Raw genomic sequence first — 12,381 nt, forward strand, 5'->3', positions numbered from 1 at the left:
CCAAATAATTGACAGTTTGAAATGTGCATTGTTATTCAAAAGATTGCATACCACTGCGCTAGGAATGGTAGGTATGTAATCCAACTTGAAATCTGATTGTAAAATCTTTGGGGATAGAAATTAATTAGTTTTCTCTCATCTAAAAAAAACTGAACAGATTGAAACATTTTATTTTTTTTGCAAATTTTCAGTGTATTTTCTTTCTCTCCATATTAACTCCTTAAGGACCGGGCATTTTAGACAAAAAAAGACCAGAGCATTTTTAGCATTTTTTCCATCACTACATTTAAAAAGAAATAGAGCCTTTTTTTATATTTACCTATCAAAACTATAATTTTTTTTTAGTAGACAACCCAGAGTATTGATCTAGGCCCATTTTGGTATATTTCATGCCACCATGTCACCGCCAAATGCAATCAAAATTTAAAAAATTGTTAACTTTTTCACAATTTTAGGTTTGTCACTGAAATTATTTACAAACAGCTTGTGCAATCATGGCACAAATGATTGTAAATGCTTCTCTGGGATCCCCTTTGTTCAGAAATAGCAGACATATATGGCTTTGGCATTGCTTTTTGGTTATTAGAAGGCCGCTAAATGCTGCTGCACACCACACTTGTATTATGCCCAGCAATGAAGGGGTTAATTAGGTAGCTTGTAGGGTTAATTTTAGCTTTAGTGTATAGGTTACTATTCCATCTGTCACATCCCACCCCTGATCCCTCCCTGACCCCTCTCAAACAGCTCTCTTCCCTCCACAGCCTCACAATTGTCACCACCATCTTAAGTACTGGCAGAAAGTCTGCCAGTACTTAAATAAAAAGCCATTTTTCTATAATTTTTTTTTCTTTTTATAAATATTCTGCAGTGTTGGATACCCCCTTAGCCCCAACCTCCCTGATCCCCCCAAACAGTTCTCTACCCCTCCCCTCTACCTATTTGCAACCATCTTAGGTACTGGCAGCTGTCTGCCAGTATCCAGTTTGTTGCAAATTAGGCAATTTTTTTACAAAAAAATAAAAATATCATTTTTTCTGTAGTGTAGCTGCCCCCCTCAATACCTTACCCCCTCCCCATCCCAGATCCCTTTATGGCAAAGGATCCCATATAGGATTCCCCTCATTGCCACTACCTCCCTCCTTCCTCCTCAATGACGCAGGTTTTTTTATTTATTTTGGGCTTCCCTGTAGCGTTACGTAGCGGACCCACCCTCTCCCACCTCTTACAGTGATGGGCCACCCACCCGCCTCCCTCCTTAGTCTCCCACCCACCAATGATCGTCACCACCACTGTCCGATGCAGAGAGGGCCACAGAGTGGCCCTCTCTGCATTAGTAACTCCTCACATCGATTTCTGCAGTGCCCCACTCATGGTTCATGCAGAAATAGTGAGATCTCGCAATTTAGAGCAAGATCGCGGCAGTGAGAATCCCAGGACTGCATTATTAAGGGCATAGTGACCAGTGTCATACAGGGTACGACGCTGGTCGTTAAAGGGATATAAGACCCAAAAATGTTTCTTTTGCGATTCAGACAGAACATACCATTTAAAAAAAGTTTCAATTTTACTTCTATTATTTTTTATTATTATCTGTTATTTGTAGAGCGCCAACAGATTCCACAGTGCTATAAATATAGGAGGTATACAAGGTAGCAATTATAGGGATCAAATGGGTGGAGGGCCCTGCCTAGAGTCACACTGTTGTAGTCAGCTCTTGTGAAGGTGAACTGCAAGCAGTTGGGCTCTTAGGCTTACATTCTAAGGGGGTTCATGGCATATAGCAATGGAGGAGAAGAACTGGTATTAGGAAAGGTTAGTGTAGGTTGTATGCATCCATGAACAGAAGAGTCTTTAGGGAGTGCTTAAAGCTTTCAAAACTAGGGGAGAGTCTTGTGGAGCAAGGCAGAGAGTTCCACAAGATGCGAGCCAGTCTGGAGAAGTGCTTTAAATGGGAATGTGAGGAGGTCACAAGAGAGGAGGAGAGTAGGTGGTCGTGAGCAGAGTTAAGTGAACAGGAGGAGGAGTATCTGGAGGCAAGGTCTGAGAAATAAAGGGGAGCAGTGCAGATGAGGGCTTTGTATGTCAGAGTCAGAATTTTGTGTTTAATCCTGGAGTCAAGAGGAAGCCAGTGGAGGGATTGGCAGAGAGGTACAGCAGATGAAGAGCAATGTGTAAGGAAGATGAGCCTGGCAGAGGCATTCATTATGGATTGAAAATGAGCTAGATCGCAGCTATGGAGACAAGAGAGGGTGGAGTTGCAGTAGTCAAAGCGGGAAAGGATGAGAGAGTGGATGATTAAAATCTTAGTTGTGTCTTGTGTATGGAAATGTCTAATTTTAGAGATGTTTTTGAGGTGGAAGTCTCAGGATTTAGCCAAGGCCTGAATGTGATGAGTGATCGAAAGATCTGAGTCAAGTGAGAAGAGTGTTAAATGTGGAGAACAGATGATTTGGGTTTGAAGAAAGGGTGAGATAAGAGTAGAGAAGTAGTGTTGCATATAAAGATTAAGGGCAGAGTAGTAGGAGTTCAAGATGAACTTTGTAGTGAAGAAAGTCAGCTGAACTTTCTCCAGTTCCGCTCAGCAGTATAGGAACATCTGCGTAGGTACCGTGTTGAGGAGTATGCCAGGGCTGAGGGTGAGTGTGTGATTTCTGAGCTATGGTAGGAGGGGCCAGATTGTCAAGGACCGGTTTGAGAGAACTAGCAAGCTGTTGCTGATCTAATGACATAACGCTTCTGTGAAGTTTGGTTTGAGAGGTAGAAGGGAGAGTTGTAGTGAGGAGATGATGGTCAGAAAGAGGAAAAGGGGAGTTTGTGAAGTTTGAAATAGCGCATCGATAGCTAAAGATCAGATCAAGGGAGTGACCATCTTTGTGAGTCAGTCCATTGAGACAGACCAAAAGATGAAGTGAGTTGCAGAAGTTGTTTTGCAGAGGAGGAGGTGGGATTGTCAAGAGGAATATTGAAGTCACCAAAAATGAGGGCAGGAGTGTCTGAGGAAAGGAAATAAGGTAGCCAAGCAGCAAAGTGATCTAGAAATTGAGTTGAGGAGCAAGGGGGGGGGGGCGGTATCTTACTGCAACACGTATATAGAGGGGAGAGAATAAGCATGTGGGTTTCGAATGAGGAAAATGTGAGGGAAGAGATGGGTTGTATTTGTTGAAAGGTGCAATGAGAGGGAAGCAAAAATACCTACACCACTTCCTTGTCTGTTACCCGACCTAGGACTATGGCTGAAGGGGAGACGCCCATGTGACAATGCAGCAGTGGATGTTGTGTCTAAAGGAGAGAGCCAAGTATCTGTGAGCTTGTTGCAAACAGAGCGAGACTTCCAGAGTGCACAAGTGAAGGGGGTAGTGGCTTTAAATACAAGAGGAATGTGAGTGAGGTTACCAGAGTTTTGTTTTCTGAGTCTGTGGAAAGGTACACATGAATGTGCATGGCTAGGAAGTTGTTGGGGGCCAGGATTAGGGGAGATGTCATAAGCAGCTAGTATGAGCAAGAGGGAGAGTGACATGAGGTAAGTTGCAGATTTGCAGTAATGAGACTGTTTTTGGATGAGGTGCAGGGGGGAGAGAGGGAGTCTAGGAATGTGTGAAGTTCATGAGTACAAAAGTAAGGTGAGTTTAAGAGAGATGGGCTTATGAACAGAGCAGATGGTGAGGGGAAAAGAGTAATTGAGTAAAGTAGTTTGTTATAGAGGCAAGAGGTAGCGAAAAGGAATATGAAGCTACAGGTGGCCTTCGGTTTATGGTGGTTCAATTTGTGGCTTTTCAGAATAACAACTTTTTGTTAGTCATGTGACTGCTATTGAAAAGCATTGAGAAAGCAGTGAATTGATTAAAATAGCCAGTAGGTGGAGCTGTCTGCTTGTGTTGCAGCAAAGATACACAGTTACACACAAGAAGGCTGAAATGAATCAGTGTAGCTAGCTAGACATGAGCTATCGAGCAGCTTTCTAAGGAACAAGATCAACCTGTCTATAAATCAGTCCAGATTGGAATGCATAGAAGGAACTGTTTGCAGAAAAATGCAAGTAAAGTCTGTGTTGTGTGATTTTTTATTAGGTGTATAATGCAGTTTAGCAAATGTTTTTGTTCATTTAACTTCGCCGCTACTATATTAAATTTATTAACACCTAAACCTAAGTCTAACCCTAAGTCTAACCCCCCTAACTTAAATATAATTTAAATAAAACAAAAAAAATTACTACAATTAAATAAATTATTCCTATTTATAACTAAATACTTACCATTAAAATAAATGCTAAGCTAGCTACAATATAACTAATAGTTACATTGTAGCTAGCTTAGGGTTTATTTTTATTTTACAGGCAACTTTGTATTTATTTTAACTAGGTAGAATAGTTACTAAATAGTTATTAACTATTTAATAACTACCTAGCTAAAATAAATACAAAAGTACCTGTAAAATAAATCCTAACCTAAATTACAATTACACCTAACACTACACTATAATTAAATTAATTTACTAAATTACCTACAATTAACTACAATTAAATAAAATAAATTAAAGTACGAAAAAAAACACTAAATTACAGAAAAAATAAAATAATTACAAGAATTTTAAACTAATTACACCTAATCTAATCCCCCTAATAAAATAAAAAAGCCCCCCAAAATAATAAAAAACCCTACCCTATATTAAATTACAAATAGCCCTTAAAAGGGCTTTTTGCGGGGCATTGCCCCAAAGTAATCAGTAGTGTTGTCGCGAAGAGTTCGCCGGTGAATAGTTCCCGGCAAACATAGCATGTTCGCGTTCGCCGCGGCAGGCGAACATATGCAATGTTCGATCCGCCCCCTATTCGTCATCATTGAGTAAAATTTTGCCCTGTATCTCACAGTCTGCAGACACATTCCAGCCAATCAGCAGCAGACCCTCCCTCCAAGGCCCTCCCAGCTCCTGGACAGCAGCCATTTTAGATTCATTCAGAAGCTGCATTGTTAGTGAGAGGAGGGACAGTGTAGCTGCTGGTGATTTAATAGGGAAATAGGCTAGTGTATTCAGTGTCCACTACAGTCCTGAAGGACTCATCTGATCTCTGCTGAAAGGACAGCACCCCAAAAAGCCCTTTTTAGGGCTCGAACATAATTTTTTTTTTTCCTCCTGTGTAATCTAATTGCAGTTGTCTGCCTGCCAAGCCTCTTGCCCAGTGCCACCACTCATATCTGGTGTAACAGTAGTGTAAATTTAAAAAAACTAAACTTTTTTGACTGTGAAACATCAGTCTGCTAGTGTAATCTAATTGCAGTTGCCTGCCTGCCAGCGTGTGTGCCAGGCCCACTTGCCCAGTGCCACCACTCATATCTGGTGTAACAGTAGTGTAAATTTAAAAAAAACAAAAACTTTTTGGACTGTGAAACATCAGTCTGCTTGTGTAATCTAATTGCAGTTGCCTGCATGCCAGCATGTGTGCCAGGCCCACTTGCCCAGTGCCACCACTCATATCTGCTGTAACAGTAGTGTAAATTTAAAAAAAAAAACTTTTTGGACTGTGAAACATCAGTCTGCTTGTGTAATCTAATTGCAGTTGCCTGCCTGCCAGCGTGTGTGCCAGGCCCACTTGCCCAGTGCCACCACTCATATCAGGTGTAAAAGTAGTGTAAACTTTAAAAAAAACAAAACTTTTTTGACTGTGAAACATCAGTCTGCTTGTGTAATCTAATTGCAGTTGCCTGCATGCCAGCATGTGTGCCAGGCCCACTTGCCCAGTGCCACCACTCATATCTGCTGTAACAGTAGTGTAAATTTAAAAAAAAAACTTTTTTGACTGTGAAACATCAGTCTGCTAGTGTAATCTAATTGCAGTTGCCTGCCTGCCAGCGTGTGTGTCAGGCCCACTTGCCCAGTGCCACCACTCATATCTGGTGTAACAGTAGTGTAAATTTAAAAAAAAAAACTTTTTGGACTGTGAAACATCAGTCTGCTTGTGTAATCTAATTGCAGTTGCCTGCATGCCAGCGTGTGTGCGAGGCCCACTTGCCCAGGGCCACCACTCATAACTGGTGTAACAGTAGTGTAAATTAAAAAAAAACAAACTTTTTTGACTGTGAAACATCAGTCTGCTAGTGTAATTTAATTGCAGTTGCCTGCCTGCCAGCGTGTGTGTCAGGCCCACTTGCCCAGTGCCACCACTCATATCTGGTGTAACAGTAGTGTAAATTTAAAAAAAAAAAAACTTTTTTGACTGTGAAACATCAGTCTGCATGTGTAATTTAATTGCAGTTACCTGCCTGCCAGCGTGTGTGCCAGGCCCACTTGACCAGTGCCACCACTCATTTCTGGTGTAACAGTAGTGTAAATTTAAAAAAAAAAAACTTTTTTGACTGTGAAACATCAGTCTGCGTGTGTAATCTAATTGCAGTTGCCTGCCTGCCAGCATGTGTGCCAGGCCCACTTGCCTAGTGCCACCACTCATATCTGCTGTAACAGTAGTGTAAATTTAAAAAAATAACTTTTTTTGACTGTGAAACATAAGTCTGCTAGTGTAATCTAATTGCAGTTGCCTGCCTGCCAGCGTGTGTGCCAGGCTCACAGCGTATACTGTGCCCACTTGCCCAATGGCCCCACCCATATCTGGTGTAACAGTAGTGTAAATTTAAAAAAAAAAAACTTTTTTGACTGTGAAACATCAGTCAGCTTGTGTAATCTAATTGCAGTTGCCTGCCTGCCAGCTTGTGTGCCAGGCCCACTTGCCCAGTGCCACCACTCATATCTGCTGTAAAAGTAGTGTAAATAAAAAGAAAAACTTTTTTGACAGTGAAACATCAGTCTGTTAGTGTAATCTAATAGAAGTTGCCTGCCTGCCTGCCAGTGTGCGTACCAGGCTCACAGCGTATACTGTGCCCACTTGCCCAGTGGTCCCAAAATATTGACTGTGAAACATCAGTCTGCTTGTGTAATCTAATTGCAGTTGCCTGCATGCCAGCATGTGTGCCAGGCCCACTTGCCCAGTGCCACCACTCATATCTGGTGTAACAGTAGTGTAAATTTAAAAAAAAAAACTTTTTGGACTGTGAAACATCAGTCTGCTTGTGTAATCTAATTGCAGTTGCCTGCCTGCCAGCGTGTGTGCCAGGCCCACTTGCCCAGTGCCACCACTCATATCAGGTGTAACAGTAGTGTAAACTTTAAAAAAAACAAACTTTTTTGACTGTGAAACATCAGTCTGCTTGTGTAATCTAATTGCAGTTGCCTGCATGCCAGCATGTGTGCCAGGCCCACTTGCCCAGTGCCACCACTCATATCTGCTGTAACAGTAGTGTAAATTTAAAAAAAACAAACTTTTTTGACTGTGAAACATCAGTCTGCTAGTGTAATCTAATTGCAGTTGCCTGCCTGCCAGCGTGTGTGTCAGGCCCACTTGCCCAGTGCCACCACTCATATCTGGTGTAACAGTAGTGTAAATTTAAAAAAAAAAAACTTTTTGGACTGTGAAACATCAGTCTGCTTGTGTAATCTAGTTGCAGTTGCCTGCCTGCCAGCGTGTGTGCCAGGCCCACTTGCCCAGTGCCACCACTCATATCTGGTGTAACAGTAGTGTAAATTTAAAAAAAAAACTTTTTTGACTGTGAAACATCAGTCTGCGTGTGTAATCTAATAGCAGTTGCCTGCCTGCCAGCGTGTGTGCCAGGCCCACTTGCCCAGTGCCACCACTCATATCTGCTGTAACAGTAGTGTAAATTTAAAAAACAAACTTTTTTGAATGTGAAACATCAGTCTGCTAGTGTAATTTAATTGCAGTTGCCTGCCTGCCTGCCTGCCAGCGTGTGTGCCAGGCCCACTTGCCCAGTGCCACCACTCATATCTGGTGTAACAGTAGTGTAAATTTAAAAAAAAAAACTTTTTTGACTGTGAAACATAAGTCTGCTAGTGTAATTTAATTGCAGTTGCCTGCCTGCCAGCGTGTGTGCCAGGCCCACTTGCCCAGTGCCACCACTCATATCTGGTGTAACAGTAGTGTAAATTTAAAAAAAAAAAACTTTTTTGACTGTGAAACATCAGTCTGCGTGTGTAATCTAATTGCAGTTGCCTGCCTGCCAGCGTGTGTGCCAGGCCCACTTGCCCAGTGCCACCACTCATATCTGCTGTAACAGTAGTGTAAATTTAAAAAAATAACTTTTTTTGACAGTGAAACATCAGTCTGCTAGTGTAATCTAATTGCATTTTCCTGCCTGCCAGCGTGTGTGCCAGGCTCAAAACGTATACTGTGCCCACTTGCCCAATGGCCCCACTCATATCTGGTGTAACAGTAGTGTAAATTTAAAAAAAAAAAACTTTTTTGACTGTGAAACATCAGTCAGCTAGTGTAATTTAATTGCAGTTGCCTGCCTGCCAGCGTGTGTGCCAGGCCCACTTGCCCAGTGCCACCACTCATATCAGGTGTAAAAGTAGTGTAAACTTTAAAAAAAACAAAACTTTTTTGACTGTGAAACATCAGTCTGCTTGTGTAATCTAATTGCAGTTGCCTGCATGCCAGCATGTGTGCCAGGCCCACTTGCCCAGTGCCACCACTCATATCTGCTGTAACAGTAGTGTAAATTTAAAAAAAAAAACTTTTTTGACTGTGAAACATCAGTCTGCTAGTGTAATCTAATTGCAGTTGCCTGCCTGCCAGCGTGTGTGTCAGGCCCACTTGCCCAGTGCCACCACTCATATCTGGTGTAACAGTAGTGTAAATTTAAAAAAAAAAACTTTTTGGACTGTGAAACATCAGTCTGCTTGTGTAATCTGATTGCAGTTGCCTGCATGCCAGCGTGTGTGCGAGGCCCACTTGCCCAGGGCCACCACTCATAACTGGTGTAACAGTAGTGTAAATTAAAAAAAAAAAAACTTTTTTGACTGTGAAACATCAGTCTGCTAGTGTAATTTAATTGCAGTTGCCTGCCTGCCTGCCAGCGTGTGTGTCAGGCCCACTTGCCCAGTGCCACCACTCATATCTGGTGTAACAGTAGTGTAAATTTAAAAAAAAACAAACTTTTTTGACTGTGAAACATCAGTCTGCATGTGTAATTTAATTGCAGTTACCTGCCTGCCAGCGTGTGTGCCAGGCCCACTTGACCAGTGCCACCACTCATTTCTGGTGTAACAGTAGTGTAAATTTAAAAAAAAAAAACTTTTTTGACTGTGAAACATCAGTCTGCGTGTGTAATCTAATTGCAGTTGCCTGCCTGCCAGCATGTGTGCCAGGCCCACTTGCCTAGTGCCACCACTCATATCTGCTGTAACAGTAGTGTAAATTTAAAAAAATAACTTTTTTTGACTGTGAAACATAAGTCTGCTAGTGTAATCTAATTGCAGTTGCCTGCCTGCCAGCGTGTGTGCCAGGCTCACAGCGTATACTGTGCCCACTTGCCCAATGGCCCCACCCATATCTGGTGTAACAGTAGTGTAAATTTAAAAAAAAAAAACTTTTTTGACTGTGAAACATCAGTCAGCTTGTGTAATCTAATTGCAGTTGCCTGCCTGCCAGCTTGTGTGCCAGGCCCACTTGCCCAGTGCCACCACTCATATCTGCTGTAAAAGTAGTGTAAATAAAAAAAAAAACTTTTTTGACAGTGAAACATCAGTCTGTTAGTGTAATCTAATAGAAGTTGCCTGCCTGCCTGCCAGTGTGCGTACCAGGCTCACAGCGTATACTGTGCCCACTTGCCCAGTGGTCCCAAAATATTGACTGTGAAACATCAGTCTGCTTGTGTAATCTAATTGCAGTTGCCTGCATGCCAGCATGTGTGCCAGGCCCACTTGCCCAGTGCCACCACTCATATCTGGTGTAACAGTAGTGTAAATTTAAAAAAAAAAACTTTTTGGACTGTGAAACATCAGTCTGCTTGTGTAATCTAATTGCAGTTGCCTGCCTGCCAGCGTGTGTGCCAGGCCCACTTGCCCAGTGCCACCACTCATATCAGGTGTAACAGTAGTGTAAACTTTAAAAAAAAAAAAACTTTTTTGACTGTGAAACATCAGTCTGCTTGTGTAATCTAATTGCAGTTGCCTGCATGCCAGCATGTGTGCCAGGCCCACTTGCCCAGTGCCACCACTCATATCTGCTGTAACAGTAGTGTAAATTTAAAAAAAAAAAACTTTTTTGACTGTGAAACATCAGTCTGCTAGTGTAATCTAATTGCAGTTGCCTGCCTGCCAGCGTGTGTGTCAGGCCCACTTGCCCAGTGCCACCACTCATATCTGGTGTAACAGTAGTGTAAATTTAAAAAAAAAAAAACTTTTTGGACTGTGAAACATCAGTCTGCTTGTGTAATCTAGTTGCAGTTGCCTGCCTGCCAGCGTGTGTGCCAGGCCCACTTGCCCAGTGCCACCACTCATATCTGGTGTAACAGTAGTGTAAATTTAAAAAAAAAACTTTTTTGACTGTGAAACATCAGTCTGCGTGTGTAATCTAATAGCAGTTGCCTGCCTGCCAGCGTGTGTGCCAGGCCCACTTGCCCAGTGCCACCACTCATATCTGCTGTAACAGTAGTGTAAATTTAAAAAACAAACTTTTTTGAATGTGAAACATCAGTCTGCTAGTGTAATTTAATTGCAGTTGCCTGCCTGCCTGCCTGCCAGCGTGTGTGCCAGGCCCACTTGCCCAGTGCCACCACTCATATCTGGTGTAACAGTAGTGTAAATTTAAAAAAAAAAACTTTTTTGACTGTGAAACATAAGTCTGCTAGTGTAATTTAATTGCAGTTGCCTGCCTGCCAGCGTGTGTGCCAGGCCCACTTGCCCAGTGCCACCACTCATATCTGGTGTAACAGTAGTGTAAATTTAAAAAAAAAAAACTTTTTTGACTGTGAAACATCAGTCTGCGTGTGTAATCTAATTGCAGTTGCCTGCCTGCCAGCGTGTGTGCCAGGCCCACTTGCCCAGTGCCACCACTCATATCTGCTGTAACAGTAGTGTAAATTTAAAAAAATAACTTTTTTTGAAAGTGAAACATCAGTCTGCTAGTGTAATCTAATTGCATTTTCCTGCCTGCCAGCGTGTGTGCCAGGCTCAAAACGTATACTGTGCCCACTTGCCCAATGGCCCCACTCATATCTGGTGTAACAGTAGTGTAAATTTAAAAAAAAAAAACTTTTTTGACTGTGAAACATCAGTCAGCTTGTGTAATCTAATTGCAGTTGCCTGCCTGCCTGCCAGTGTGTGTGCCAGGCCCACTTGCCCAGTGCCACCACTCATATCTGGTGTAACAGTAGTGTACATTTAAAAAAAAAAAACTTTTTTGACTGTGAAACATCAGTCTGCGTGTGTAATCTAATTGCAGTTGCCTGCCTGCCAGCGTGTGTGCCAGGCCCACTTGCCCAGTGCCACCACTCATATCTGCTGTAACAGTAGTGTAAATTTAAAAAACAAACTTTTTTGAATGTGAAACATCAGTCTGCTAGTGTAATCTAATTGCAGTTGCCTGCCTGCCAGTGTGTGTGCCAGGCCCACTTGCCCAGTGCCACCACTCATATCTCGTGTAACAGTAGAGTAAATTAAAAAAAAAATAATTTTTGACTGTGAAACATAAGTCTGCTAGTGTAATTTAATTGCAGTTGCCTGCCTGCCTGCCAGCGTGTGTGCCAGGCCCACTTGCCCAGTGCCACCACTCATATCTGGTGTAACAGTAGTGTAAATTAAAAAAAAAAAAACTTTTTTGACTGTGAAACATCAGTCTGCGTGTGTAATCTAATTGCAGTTGCCTGCCTGCCAGCGTGTGTGCCAGGCCCACTTGCCCAGTGCCACCACTCATATCTGCTGTAACAGTAGTGTAAATTTAAAAAAATAACTTTTTTTGACTGTGAAACATCAGTCTGCTAGTGTAATCTAATTGCAGTTTCCTGCCTGCCAGCGTGTGTGCCAGGCTCAAAACGTATACTGTGCCCACTTGCCCAATGGCCCCACTCATATCTGGTGTAACAGTAGTGTAAATTTAAAAAAAAAACTTTTTTGACTGTGAAACATCAGTCAGCTTGTGTAATCTAATTGCAGTTGCCTGCCTGCCTGCCAGTGTGTGCCAGGCCCACTTGCCCAGTGCCACCACTCATATCTGCTGTAAAAGTAGTGTAAATAAAAAAAAAAACTAATCGCAGTTGCCTGCCTGCCAGTGTGCGTACCAGGCTCACAGCGTATAATGTGCCCACTTGCCCAGTGGCCCCACTCATATCTGGTGTAACAGTAGTGTAAATAAAAAATTTTTTGACTGTGAAACATCAGTCTGCTTGTGTAATCTAATTGCAGTTGCCTGCCTGCCAGCGTGTGTCAGGCCCACTTGCCCAGTGCCACCACTCATATCTGCTGTAACAGTAGTGTAAATTTAAAAAAAAAAAACTTTTTGGACTGTGAAACATCAGTCTGCTTTTTTGTGTCAGG

Source organism: Bombina bombina, chromosome 1, assembly GCF_027579735.1.
Source record: "Bombina bombina isolate aBomBom1 chromosome 1, aBomBom1.pri, whole genome shotgun sequence".
In the NCBI taxonomy this organism is placed as follows: domain Eukaryota; kingdom Metazoa; phylum Chordata; class Amphibia; order Anura; family Bombinatoridae; genus Bombina; species Bombina bombina.